We start from the raw sequence: 14693 nt of genomic DNA, 5'->3' as shown, positions 1-14693 counted from the left end.
CTTTTGGAAAGCAATTTAACAGTACAGATCAAGAGTCTTCTTAAAAAACGTATTCCTTATGAACCACTAATTTCATTCTGGGAGTCTATCCTAAGGAGATAATCCTAAATTAGAGGGAAAAAAGTGCTTATATTTCGTTTGCACAAAGATAATTCTATTTAAAATTATAAGAAAAGTTCGAAAATCCATCAACATCATCCACCACATCAACAAAAAGGACAAAAACCACATAATCATTTCCATAGATGCTGAAAAAGCATTCGACAAAATTCAACATCCATTCATGATAAAAACTCAACAAAATGGGTATACAGGGCAAGTACCTCAACATAATAAAGGCCAAATATGACAAACCCACAGCCAACATCATACTTAACAGCGAGAAGCTGAAAGCCTTTCCTCTAAGATTGGGAACAAGACAGGGATATCCACCACCACCCCACCTTAATTCAACATAGTTCTGGAGGTCCTAGGCATGGCAATCAGACAAAACAAAGAAATACAACGCATCCAGATTGGTAAAGAAGAAGTCAAACCGTCACTATTTGCAGATGACATGACATTGTACATAAAAAACTCTAAAGACTCCACTCCAAAACTACTAGAACAAATATCTGAATTCAGCAAAGTTGCACGATACAAAATTAATACACAGAAATGTGTTGCCTTCCTATACACTAATGATGAACTAGCAGAAAGAGAAATCAGGAAAACAATTCCATTCACAATTGCAGAAAAAAGAATAAAATACCTAGGAATAAACCTAACCAAGGAAGTGAAAGACCTACACCTTGAAAACTACAAGACACTCTTAAGAGAAATTAAAGGGGACACTAACAAATGGAAACTCATCCCATGCTCTTGGGTAGGAAGAATTAATATTGTCAAAATGGCCATCCTGCCTAAAGCAATCTACAGATTCAATGCAATCCCTTTCAAAATACCAACAGCATTCTTCAACAAACTGGAACAAATAGTTTTAAAATTCATATGGAACCACAAAAGACCCCAAATAGCCAAAGCAATCATGAGAAGGAAGAATAAAGCAGGGGGCATCTCACTTCCCAACTTCAAGCTCTACTACAAAGCCACAGTAATCAAGACAATTTGGTACTGGCACACGAACAGACCCACAGACCAGTGGAACAGGATAAAGAGTCCAGATATTAACCCAAACATATATGGTCAATTAATGTACAATAAAGAAGCCAAGGACCTACAGTGGGGAAATGACAGCCTCTTCAACAGCTGGTGTCGGCAAAACTGGACAGCTATATGTAAGAGAACGAAACTGGATCATTGTCTAACCCCATACATGAAAGCAAATTCAAAATGGATCAAAGACCTGAATGTAAGTCATGAAACCATAAAACTCTTAGAAAAAAACATAAGCAAAAATCTACTGGACATAAACATGAACGACTTCTTCATGAACATATCTCCCCAGGCAAGGGAAACAAAAGCAAAAATGAACAAGTGGGACTATATCAAGCTGAAAAGCTTCCGTACAGCAAAGGACACCACCAATAGAACAAAAAGCTATCCTACAATACGGGAGAATATATTCATAAATGACAGATTTGATAAAGGGTTGACATTCAAAATATATAAAGAGCTCATGCACCTCAACAAACAAAAAGCAAATAATCCAATAAAAAAAATGGGCAGAGGAGCTGAACAGACAGTTCTCCAAAGGAGAAATTCAGATGGCCAACAGAGACATGAAAAGATGCTCCACATCGCTAGTCATCAGAGAAATGCAAATTAAAACCACAAGGAGATATCACCTCACACCAGTAAGGATTGTCACCATCCAAAAGACAAACAACAACAAATTTTGGCAAGGTTGTGGAGAAAGCGGAACCCTCCTACACCGCTGGTGGGAATGTAAATTAGTTCAACCATTGTGGAAAGCAGTATGGAGGTTCCTGAAAAAACTCAAAATAGAAATACCATTTGACCCAAGAATTCTACTCCTAGGAATTTACCCTAAGAATGCAGCAGCCCAGTTTGAGAAAGATATATGCACCCCTATGTTTATCGCAGCACTATTTACAATAGCCAAGAAATGGAAACAACCTAAGTGTCCATCAGTAGATGAATGGATAAAGAGGATGTGGTACATATACACAATGGAATATTATTCAGCCATAAAAAGAAAACAAATCCTACCATTTGCAACAACATGGATGGAGCTAGAGGGTATTATGCTCAGTGAAATAAGCCAGTCAGAGAAAGACAAGTATCAAATGACTTCACTCATCTGTGGAGTATAAGAACAAAGAAAAAACTGAAGGAGCAAAACAGCAGCAGACTCACAGAACTCAAGAATGGACTAACAGTTACCAAAGAGAAAGGGACTGGGGAGGATGGGTGGGAAGGGATGGATAAGGGGGGATAGGGGAGAGAAATGGGGCATTATGATTAGCTTGTGTAATGAAGGGGGGGCATGGAGAGGGCTGTACAGCACAGAGAAGACAAGTAGTGACTCTATAGCATCTTACTACGCTGATGTACAGAGACTGTAATGGCGTATGTGGTGGGGACTTGGTGATGGGGGGTGTCTAGTAAACATAATGTTCCTCATGTAATTGTAGATTAATGACACCAAAAAAAATGTTAAGAAAAATTGAAGATAACCTAAATGTACAATAATAAGGATATGGTAGGAATTTATGTCTCATGTATTTATAGAATATGATAAATTTATTAAAATGATTGTTGCATTTGTGGTGGATGGGTGAGATAGACAAAGGAGATAAAGGGGCACAAATTCTCAATCGTAATATAAAGTAGTCATGGGGATGAAAGTACAGCATAGAGAGTATAGTCAATAGTTCTGTAACATCTTTCTATGTTGACAGACAGTAACTACAGTAGTTGGGGTGAGCGTTTAATAAAGTACATAACTGTCAAATCACTATGTTGTATGCTTGAAACCAATATAATATTGTATATGAATTATACTTTGATAAAATCAAAAAATAAATTGATTGTGAAGATTTTATAATAATCAAAACAACTGGTTTGCTTAAAAGCATTTCAATGAGTAAAGGAGCATACAAAAATTATAAATACAATATAGTCTCAACCACATAAAATGTGTGTAGTAAAAAGGCTGAAAGGAAAATATATCAGATATTAACAGTGGTTATCTTGGTGTGGTGACATAATGGCAGGATTTTGTTGCTGGCCTTTGTAATTTTGGGTATTGCCCAAAGGTTTTATAGGAATACCAAGTACTTTATGAGGAAAAAATTATTTTTTCAAATGACTGGGTTTACTACCTCAGACTAGATTAATTAAGACCAACAAAAGGAAGGATTATCAGAGGATAGGAAAGAAAAAGAGTGTTTGGTGCCTCTTTTTCCATAGTTTCCAAAGGTTATTGCTTGCCTCTTTATTGGTACAATTAGACAAATGTAAATTTTAACAGTATTTGTGGAAAGCTCTCAGGAACCCATTAGCAGAATCAAGGAATGTCCACCTTCAAAAATCACAGTAGAAAATAAGAGCAGAGAAAACTGAATCTTCAGAGTAGATGACAAAACTGGAAAGCAGCCACGTGCCACAGGAACACAAAGGCACAAAGACATACATGTCAGTAGTGAGACTAGGCATAAGTTTAGTTATTAAATTTACATTCCCTATTAATAGAAAACCTCCCAGATTGTGTTAAAAATTAAAATCTAATACTTTGCTGTTTATAAAAAATACATCTAAATACAATAACACAAACAGACTAGAAAGAAAAGGATGGAAGTGACCTGGATCTCCCAGTCACCACAGGGAGACCTGTTGCCCTAAGTTGGCCCATTGCCACTGGGCTTTGCATCAGGAAAAATAAACCTATGTTGTTTTAAGTCTCTGAAATTTGGTGCTCTGTTTGCTGTGGCAGCATAGCCTGTCCTGTCTTAGTTAACACAAAAGAGAAATGTCAAGTTTCCCAAATAATCAAGAAATTAAAATTTAACAATGAGTTTCTACTTTCCATGTCTTAAACTAGGAAAAAAAGAAAAAGCAACAACCTTAAAAATATTAATACCTAATACAGTGGAGGAAAGACTAATCTTTTCAATAAATTAGGTTGTGTCAAATGGATATCCAGATGAAAAAATATGCATCTTGACCCCTACCTTACACTAAATACAAAAATATATTCCAGATAGATTGCAAATCTGAACATGAAAATAAAAAATAAATCTCTTAATAAAAGAAAATATAGGGAAATAGCTTCATAAACTATACGCAGGCAAAGGTTTCTTAAACAGGGCACAAAATGTGCTAACTAAAAGGAATAAATCTGACAGACTGAACTACATTAAGAACTTCTGATCACCAAAAGACTTGATTTAAGGTAGTAAAAGCAAACATAGGAAAAGGCATTTGCAATACATCTATTTGATAAAGGGTACCTTTAGAGTATGTAAAACAACAGCAGCAACTTCCTACCAATCAATAAGGAAAAGACAACACAGTAGAAATTAGACAAAGAACTTGAATGGTTACTTCACAAAAGAGAATGCCCAAATGGCAAAAGAAAAGAAAAGAAAAGAAAAAACTGCCGAACATCTTTAGTTAATAAGGAAATGCAATTAAGCCAAATAAGATGCCATTCACCAGAAAGGCTAAGATGAAAAAAATTAAAAAGTCAGCAAGCATGTAGAACACTGAGAACCCTGATATACTGGGAAGTGTCCAATGTGGCACCCCTGGAAAACTGAGGCAGGAACAACCAAAGCTGGACATCTGTACATCTTATGATCCATCAGCTACTAGGTATCTACCCAACAGAAATGCATGCACATATTCATCAAAAGACATGTACAAGGATGTTCATAAAGCAGCACTGTTCATAATAGTCCCAAACTAGAAACTACCCAAATGCCCATCAGAATAAATGCACTGTAGAATATTCACACAGTGGAATATTATATAGAAGTGATAATTAATGAATCACAACTACATGCCATGACATGGATGAATTCTACAAACATAATGTTGAACAAAAGAAGATAGACACAAAACATTACATACTCTGTGATTTCATTTATATACAGTTCAAAAACAGGCAAAACCATTCTTGGGGTTAAAAATCAGGACAGTGGTTACCCTTGAAGGTGTAAGAGGGAGATTTCTGAGATGCTGGCAATGGTCTGTTTCTTGCCTTAGGTTCAGGCTACATAGTGTGTTTACTTTGAAAAATCACTTAACATATATATATATGCTACAAATACATTATGCCCAAATTATGGCAAGTATCTAAGGTATTTGACTTGTATTCTTACACATTGCTGGTATCAAGGATAAACTGGTAAAACCATTTTGGAAAGTAATTTGCACACATATATTTAACATGCATTAACTATATAACATGCTTATATTACCATTTCTGAGAATCTTTCCTGAGGAAACAATCCCAAAATATGAGAGTGTGTGTGTGTGTGTGTGTGTGTGTGTGTGTGTGAAACTATAAATAAAAATGTTTCTCGCAGAACTAAAGTCAACTATAGCTGTAGCATATCTGCTTGGTTTATTTTTATTCAGCCGCCCTTGTGACTGCTTTGAAAACTTACTGCCACATGACCAAAGCTTCTGGTATAATGTGAAGGGAAAAAGGAATTGTATAAACCCAATTATTATAATTAAATAGAGATATAAGAACAAAGTGACTAAATAGAAGTGTGGATAAAATGAGAGTTCCTGTGGCCAGGATTCTCACCTGGCTCTAGTTGACTAGCTCACTTGCACACCTGTGAGCAATACATTGCTGTTCACTCTATAGAGAGAGCTCCACCCAGTGCTCTGGGCACAACATGGTGGCACAGCTGCAAGGCTGCAGGAGAGCAGAGCAGAGGCTGGAGTGGTGGCAGCACAGAGGACAGAGGCCCTGCCGACGGCTGTGCCAGACGACTGTGCAGAGAGGCCCGGAGGACGGCTGTGCGGACAGAGGGGCCCAGAGGTAGCGACCTGCTTGCTGCATGCAGACCTGCTCTGAGTGAATGGGATTTTAGTGACTGACCTGCCACCTGGAAATAAAGTTGGGTATAACCCTTTCACTCCAAGAATGTTTTGCTGTCAATTTCTTTGATCATATAGAATCCATAGCAAACTTGCCCGGGGCTGTGTATTGCCAGTGGGTTTTAGCCCCAAGCAAGTTTGCTATGGTTTCAATGGACCAAAGAAAATGACAGCAAAACATTCTTGGGGTGAAAGGGTTATACCCAACTTTATTTCCAGGTGGCAGTTCAGTCACTAAAATCCCGTTCACTCAGAGCGAGTCTGCATGCAGCAAGCTGGTCTCTGCCTCTGGGCCCCTCTGTCCTCACAGCTGTCCTGCACAGCCATTCTCCGGGCCTCTCTGCACAGTCATCCCACACAACCATCCTCTGAGCCTCTGTCCTCAGTGCTGCCACCACTCTAGCCTCTGCTCTGCTCTTCTGCAGCCTTGCAGCCCTGCCACTGTGTAGCGCCCAGAGCACTGGGTGGAGCTCTCTTTATAGAGTCAACAGCCATGTATTGCCCATAGATGTGCAGTGAGCTAGTCAACCAGGGCCAGGTGAGAATCCTGGCCACAGGAACTCTCATTTTATCCACAGCTGAAACCCATTGGCTAGACAAGGAAAATACACAAATGATACATATACAGTTTCCTTGCCCAGTCTCATCCACTGGTATTAGTTCAAGAATCACACATCTAATGATGACTCTTAAATCTGTATCTCCAGCCCATGCATCACCCCTGAGCTCCAGGATATTCAAACTTGTCACTTCACATCTCCCTTTGGATGCCCACCAGTCTCTCAATTTCTTCCTCATATATTCGTTATATTGGGTAGAAGCCCCTCTAGGGAAGAGGCCTTATTTTGTATATGGAGATTCAGTTATCCAAACCAGAGATCTGAGAGTCATTCTTGTTTTCCCCCACTCCTCACTCCCCATACTTCTATCTGTTACCATTCCCTAAGCCCCCTTTGCATTCATCCCCACTCATTCATTCATCCTTCTGCCATTGTCTTTATCATTTCCAGCCTAGATTGCAAAAGCTTTCTAACTAGTCTTCCTGCCTTGAGTTTCAGCCCCTTTCAGTTTGGCTGCTGAAGTTATATTTGTAATACCAAATCTGAGCATGATTTTTCCACTTTAAAACTCTTCTGTGGCTACTCATAAGTGGCTGGATACAGTTCAAACTTTCTATCACAGCCCGTGGGATTCTTTTTTATTTGTTTTATTTTGTTATCTGCCTGTCTTTCCAGTTTTATGCCTGGTTACTCCCTTATGGGAATCCCACACTCCAGCCACACTAGTGCTATTAGGTGGCCAAATAAGTTATATACTCTTTTCACTTCCTTTTCCTTCTTCCAGCTGGAATTCCCTTCTTTCCTCACTTTTTCCTGAACTTATTTTGCCTGGCTCATCATCCAAGACTCAGTTTAAGCCTTTCCTTGACTGAGAAAACTTCAGGGATCGCATCTTTACATGGTTGTAATCATGAGGTACACCCAATTTTCCATCTTGTTTTCATTGCTAACATTAAAGCACCAGCAATATTCTAGTTTGCCAAGGTGCTCTTCATAATTACAATTAACATGCTGTATTAAGTTTTCTATCTTTGCTCCCACAGTACACTGTGTATAACCTTTATTACATCACTTGTACTTATGACCTTATTTTGTATATATATATATTTTTTTTACATGTTCACTTTCCCCACTAAACCCTGATTTAATTAAGGGCAGAGATTTTTGTTGCTTTAATTTCTATATCTCTAGCACAGAGTCAGCTGCAGAGTAGGAAAGTAAATAAATGACTAAATAATGGTGATTGTGTTAGCACAATAAAATATGAGTAATATATATATTTTTTCAATTGCCCAAACTTTCTGTGGCTTCTTATTCATTTAGATCCACTATCTTGGTGGGAAAAAGGAGAGTATTTAAAATATAGCTTTTAGTGATATTATATTACTTTTACCATTCTAAATTATTTTAGACTTGTGAAACATGACTCCAAATTTTGCTTAATATGTATATATACAGTGAAGAAAGATTGGAAGAGCATTTGTTATCTCCTGTTCTGTTTGTAACTCATTTCAATGTGCTAATTAACAGTTAATTTTCAGACTTTACAAGTTCTAGCAGTATTTGACTCAGCTAATTACTCCCTCCCTCCTGAACCTGTCTTTATTTGACCTCTGGGACACCATCCTGGTCTCCCTCCTACCTTGATGGCTTCTTTTGATCAGTCCTGTTCTTGGACTCTCTGCGCCGCCTTCTGATCCACTGAATACTGGAGCCCACCACGGCTCAGTCCTTGCTTCCCATCTCATCTCATCTCCTCCTATAATCAGCTACCTCACTCCCTTTGGCCCTGGTTCTCAAGCCTAATAACACATTAGAATCACCTAAGAAGCTTTTAGAACTAAATACTAAACCCAGACCTCTTTTGTAGAAGAGGAGCAGAGCCAGGATTTCATAGATTCTACAACACTATATTAAAGTGATTCTAATGCAGGACCAGCATTGAAGATCATGTTGGGTAGGTTTAAGTTCCATCATTATGCAGATTACTTTGAAATATAAGTCCCCAGTCCTGACCTCTCTTTGAGCTTCAACCTCAAAATTCAATTGGTTCACAACAGCTTCTCTTGGGGTGTCTAATAACTAGCATATCCAAAACTAAACTTTTGATTTTTATGCCCAAATCTGCTTGTTCCCCAGTCTTCCCATCTCTGTAAATGGACCCATCACTCAGGATGTTCTCACACTACCCTAATTCCACACTCCCCTCACATCCCTCATCCACATGATTCAGGGCTGTACATCAAAAGTATTTTTCAAATTTTACCATTTTTCCTCTCCTCCAAGACTATTGTCATAGCCTGGATCATTATCAGCTGTGGATAAAATGAGAGTTCCTGTGGCCAGGATTCTCACCTGGCCCTGGTTGATTAGCTCACTGCACACCTGTGGGCAATACATTGCTGTTGACTCTATAAAAAGAGCTCCACCCAGTGCTCTGGGCGCTACACAGTGGCAGGGCTGCAAGGCTGCAGGAGAGCAGAGCAGAGGCTGGAGTGGTGGCAGCACTGAGGACAGAGGCCCAGAGGATGGCTGTGTGGGACAACTAGCAGAGAGGCCCAGAGGACAGCTGTGTGGGGCGGCTGTGCAGGCAGAGAGGCCCAGAGGATGGTTGTGTGGACAGAGGGGCCCAGAGGACAGCTGAGCAGACAGACAGGCCCAGAGGGGCCCAGAGGACAGCTCAGCAGAGAGACTGGCTTGCTACATGCAGACTTGCTCTGAGTGAATGGGATTCTAGTGACTGACCTGCCCCCTGGAAATAAAGTTGGGTATAACCCTTTCACCCCAAGAACGTTTTGCTGTCAATTTCTTTGGTCACATTGAATCCATAGTGAATTTGCCTGGGGCTGAAATCCATTGGCATGACATCATCTCCTACTGAGCTAAAGCAATAACTTGGTAATTGGTCTCCCTGCTTCCAGTCCAGCATTCATACCTCCATTACTCACAAAGTAGCCAGAGAAATCTTTAACAAATATAAATTTGACCACATCATTCCCTTGTATAAAACCCTTCCATCAAAGAAATAAAAGACATCCAGATTGGCAAGCAAGAAGTTAAACTGTCACTGTTTGCAGATGACATGTTATTGTACATACACAACCATAAAGAATCCACTCTGAAACTAGTAGATCTAACATCTGAATTCAACAAAGTTGCAGAATACAAAATTAATACACAGAAATCTGTTGCTTTCCTATACACTAATGATAAACAAGCAGAAAGAGAAATCAGGAAAAAAAATTCCATTCACTATTGCATTAAAAAGAATAAAATACCTAGGAATAAACCTAATCAAGGAAGTGAAAGACCTATACCCTGAAAACTACACGACATTCATGAGAGAAATTAAAGAAGATACCAATAAATGGAAATATATCCCTTGCTCATGGATAGGAAGAATAAATATTGTCAAAATGGCCATCCTGCCTAAAGCAATCTACAGATTCAGTGCAATCCCTATCAAAATACCAACAGCATTCTTCAATGAACTAGAACAAACAGTTCTAAAACTCATATGGAACCACAAAAGACCTCAAATAGACAAAGAAATCCTGAGAAGGAAGAATAAAGCAGGGGGAATTATGCTCCCTGACTTCAAGCTCTACTACAAAGCCACAGTAATCAAGACAATTTGGTACTGGCACATGAACAGACTCATAGATCAATGGAATAGAATAGAGAGTCCAGATATAAACCCACACATACATGGCTAATTAATATACAATAAAGGAGCCATGGACATACAATGGAGAAATGACAGCCTCTTCCACAACTGGTGTTGGCAAAACTGGACAGCTACATGCAAGAGAATGAAACTGGATTATTGTCTAACCCCATACACAAAAGTAAACTCAAAATGGATAAAGACCTGAATGTAAGTCATGAAACCATAAAACTCTTAGAAGACAACATTGGCAAAAATCTCTTGAATATAAACATGAGCAACTTTTTCTGAATGCATCTCCTTGGGCAAGGGAAATAAAAGCAAAAATGAACAAATGGGACTACATCAAGCTAAAAAGCTTCTGTACAGCAAAGGACAGCATCACAGAACAAAAAGGCATCCTACAGTATGGGAGAATATACTTGTAAATGACATATCTCACAAGGGGTTAACATCCAAAATATATAAAGAACTCACATACCTGCCTCAACACCCAAAAAGCACCCTATTAAAAAATGGGAGGAGGATATGAACAGACACTTCTCCAGAGAAGAAATACAGATGGCCAATAGGCACATGCAAAGATGCTCCACATCGTTAATTATCAGGGAAATGCAAATTAAAACCACAATGAGATATCACCTCACACCAGTTAGGATGGCCAGCATTAAAAAGACTAGGAACAACAAATAGTGGGAAGGATGCGGAGAAAGGGGAACCGTCCTACACTGCTGGTGGGAATGTAAACTAGTTCAACCATTGTGGAAAGCAATATGGAGGTTCCTCAAAAAACTTAAAATAGAAATACTGTTTGACCCAGGAATTGCACTTGTAGGAATTTACCCAAAGAAAACAAGTTCTCAGATTCAAAAAGACATATGCACCTCTATGTTTATTGCAGGACTATTTACAATAGCCAAGAAATGGAAGCCACCTAAGTGTCCATCGGTGGATGAATGGATAAAGAAGAAGTGGTACATATACACAATGGAATACTATTCAGCCATAAGAAAGAAACAAATTCTACCACTTGCAACAACATGGATGGAACTGGAGGGTATTATGCTCAGTGAAATAAGTCAGGCAGAGAAAGACAAATACCAAATGATTTCCCTCATTTGTGGAGTATAACAAAAAGCAAAACTGAAGGAACAAAAGAGCAGCAAACTCACAGACTCAAAGAAGGGACTAGCAGTTACCAAAGGGGAGGGGTGAGGGAGGGCAGTTGGGGACGGAGGGAGAAGGTGATTGAGGGGTATTATGATTGGTACATGGTGTGTGGGGGTCACGGGGAAGACAGTGTAGCACAGAGAAGACAAGTAGTGACTCTGTGGCATCTTACTACATGATGGAGAGTTGCTGTAATGGGGGATGGTGGGGGCTCAATAATATGCGTGAATGTAGTAACCACACTGTTTTTCATGTGAAACCTTCATAAGAGTGTATATCAATGATACTTTAATAAAATAATAATAATAAGGAGAAAACCCTCCATTGCTAACTTCATACTTAAAAGGAAATTCAAACTTAGTCCATAAGTGACCTGGCCCCTGTCTAGATCTCCAACCTCCCCTCTGACCCTCTCTGCTTTGCTTGCTCTGTTTCACCACATGGTCTTCTTAAAGCTATTCTTGAAACAGAACAAACACACCCCTACCTTAGGGTCTTTGCCCTCACCGCTTCCTCTGCCTGGAAAGCTCTTCCATCAGACCTTACCATGGCTGATTTACTCACTTCATTTGGGTCTGTGCACAGATGCCCCCTCCTCAGAGAAGCCTCCCTCGACCACACTGTCCTACAATATGGCTCCTCCTCTGCATTCCTTTATTTTTCCTTTGAGCTTTTCATCACTACCTAAGTTATATTATGTACATGTATTCTTTCTTCGTTAATATTGTGCATTTTCACATTAGAATGCAAGTGTATGAGGGCAGACTTTTTAAATTCTCATCTGGTTTCCTAGCACCTAAAACAAGTGTTTTAACCTATAACACATCTGGAATCAGGCTGCCCCTTATGATTAATGGCATGACATAGTTAAATTAGCAGTATTCTTTTTCTTTGTATAATGTAAAATAAAATTTCATGTTATAGTTAATGTATTTTAGTTTTTCTCTTTCACTTTTATCAAGATATATTTGACATACAGCACTGTATAAGTTTAAGGTATACAACATAATGACATATATATTGTTAAATGATTACTGCTATAGGCTTGGTTAACATCCATCACCTCATATATTAACCAAAAAAAAAAAATTGTTTTCCTTGGGGTGAGAACTCTGAGGATCTACTCTCTTAGCAACTTCCATATGTACAGTACAGCAGTGTAACTATAGCCATTGTGTTGTATATTATATCCTCAGTACTTATTTATCTTAGAATTCAAAGAATACTTTTTGACTCCCTTTATCCAATTCCCTCATCCCCTTACCTCCACCAATAGTCCATGTATTTTAGGCTCAATAAAATATAGTACACACTCAATAAATAACATAATGGACTGGGAACATTGAATAAACACATAAATAATTAGAATAAATGATAATATATCTGGGCCCCAAAAATTATATCCCGGTTAACATATACATAGAGGAAATGCACCGTAGAAACAGGAGATTTTCCTTGGTGTGAATGGGGCTAAAAGCCCTGGGTTACACCTCAGACACCACTGCGGAAGCCCCTTGTACACAGAACCTTAGGTGTCTTGAGGGTAGAGAGAAAATCACTGAGAAAATAAATCAAATTTGAAAGAAAAAGAAAGAAAAATCAAATTTGGCCATCAAAGAAAAAGAGGTATCAAATATACTGCACAAAGGTTTGTCTAGAACCTGTCTCTTCTCAACTAACAGAGTGATGTAAGTATAGCAATTTTAGACTCAAAGTCATTGCTGAATAAGGCCCCCCAAAGGACACGAGAGCATCTCCTACCAAGGGGATAGTGCATTTTTCAAACAAAAATATTTTCATATTAACATCACCAATGTTTTATTAGCTGGCAGTTTTAAATGCTTACCATATGCCAGGCACTAAGTAAGAGTGCTTACATGCATTGTCTAATTAGGTCCTAACAATAAACACTATGAGATAGGTACTGTTATCATCCTTATTTTACAAATGAGAAAGCAGAGGCTTAGAGAGATTAGGAGGCTTGTCCAATGCCATGCAGGTATTAAGGGAAGAAACCAGAATTGTAACCCAGGTCTGCTTGAGGTCAAAGCCCATGTTCTCAACTGCTCTGCACTGTGTCTTTTACTTATTTCCTTTTCCAAAGACTATGCTTCTTAACTTTGAATGGAATGACATGGAGTTTTCAATTACAGGCTGAAGTGTGCTCTTTGGCTTCTTTACCCTTTCCTACTTCTTGACCATCTTTCTTCTTCCTTAAGGAAGAAATACAGGAGAAGCAGGCTTGGGTGCAGACAACTTCGTGACAGCAGTGATAATGAAAGCTACAGAACAGGTCAAACAACTGTAGGAAGTTAATTCTAAGTTCGATGAATAAAGTAACCAAGACATATTTAAGCAAAGCATTAGCTGAAATGGATTAAGAATCAGTTAGCTTTATAAGCAAAACTACAGAGAAGCATAAGATCTCATTTGTCTAAATAGAGTCAAATGAAGCTGCTGTAATGTATATTGCTCTTATTCTTTTTGTTAAACAGTTATAAACTTATTAAGCTGAAGAGAGGTGACTGTGAGTTTAGGCTTTGTGTCACTTCCTGGTTTGGGGTATCAGTTTAGCTTAATATCATCAAAACAGTCTTAATTTTCAAGCTTTTTGCAGTAATGACTATTAAATTTTATATATACTTTTTATTGCATTGGATAATTCAGTGCATTTCAGTGCTGTAATTTTGAATGACTCTTTCCAAGTTCCAGAAGGAGCTTTCACCTGCTCTAGTTACAGCTTTTTATAGCCTGACCTAATGATGGACTTGAAAACTATTCTAATATTCATTGTTAAACCAGAATGGGTCTTACATTCCAATAGGAAGATATGGAATAGCAATTACAAACTGTGTTTAGTAATTAGTTTACTGTGTTTAGGAAATAGGCAATGCTACTGTGGTGAGAAGCACAGCTGTAGTGGTATGACAGATTTTTTCATTTCGTCAATAACCTTCATTGTTGTAATGAGTCATACCTGTCTCTTATTCTAAATTATGAAGTACCCTTTTATTCTCAAACCAAATGAATATACATGATGACAATTTTTTCTTTCTCACTCTCATTTCAAAAACCTAATTTTTCATAATTAGCAGTTAATAGAATCAGACAGACACGAGCTGGAGTCCCAGTTAAGAGGAAGAAAAGCTTAGAGAAGTCTTGGATACCTCCAATACCCCCAACTTGTCCTCTAGACACCTTTCAAAGGCTTTGAAAGATGGCCAGGCTCTTTGCTGCTGTGAGTCTGACATTTAAGCAGCTAGCACCTTCCATTC

This window comes from Manis pentadactyla, chromosome 6 (genome assembly GCF_030020395.1).
Source record: "Manis pentadactyla isolate mManPen7 chromosome 6, mManPen7.hap1, whole genome shotgun sequence".
NCBI lineage: Eukaryota > Metazoa > Chordata > Mammalia > Pholidota > Manidae > Manis > Manis pentadactyla.
Note: the sequence above shows the minus strand (reverse complement) of the source record.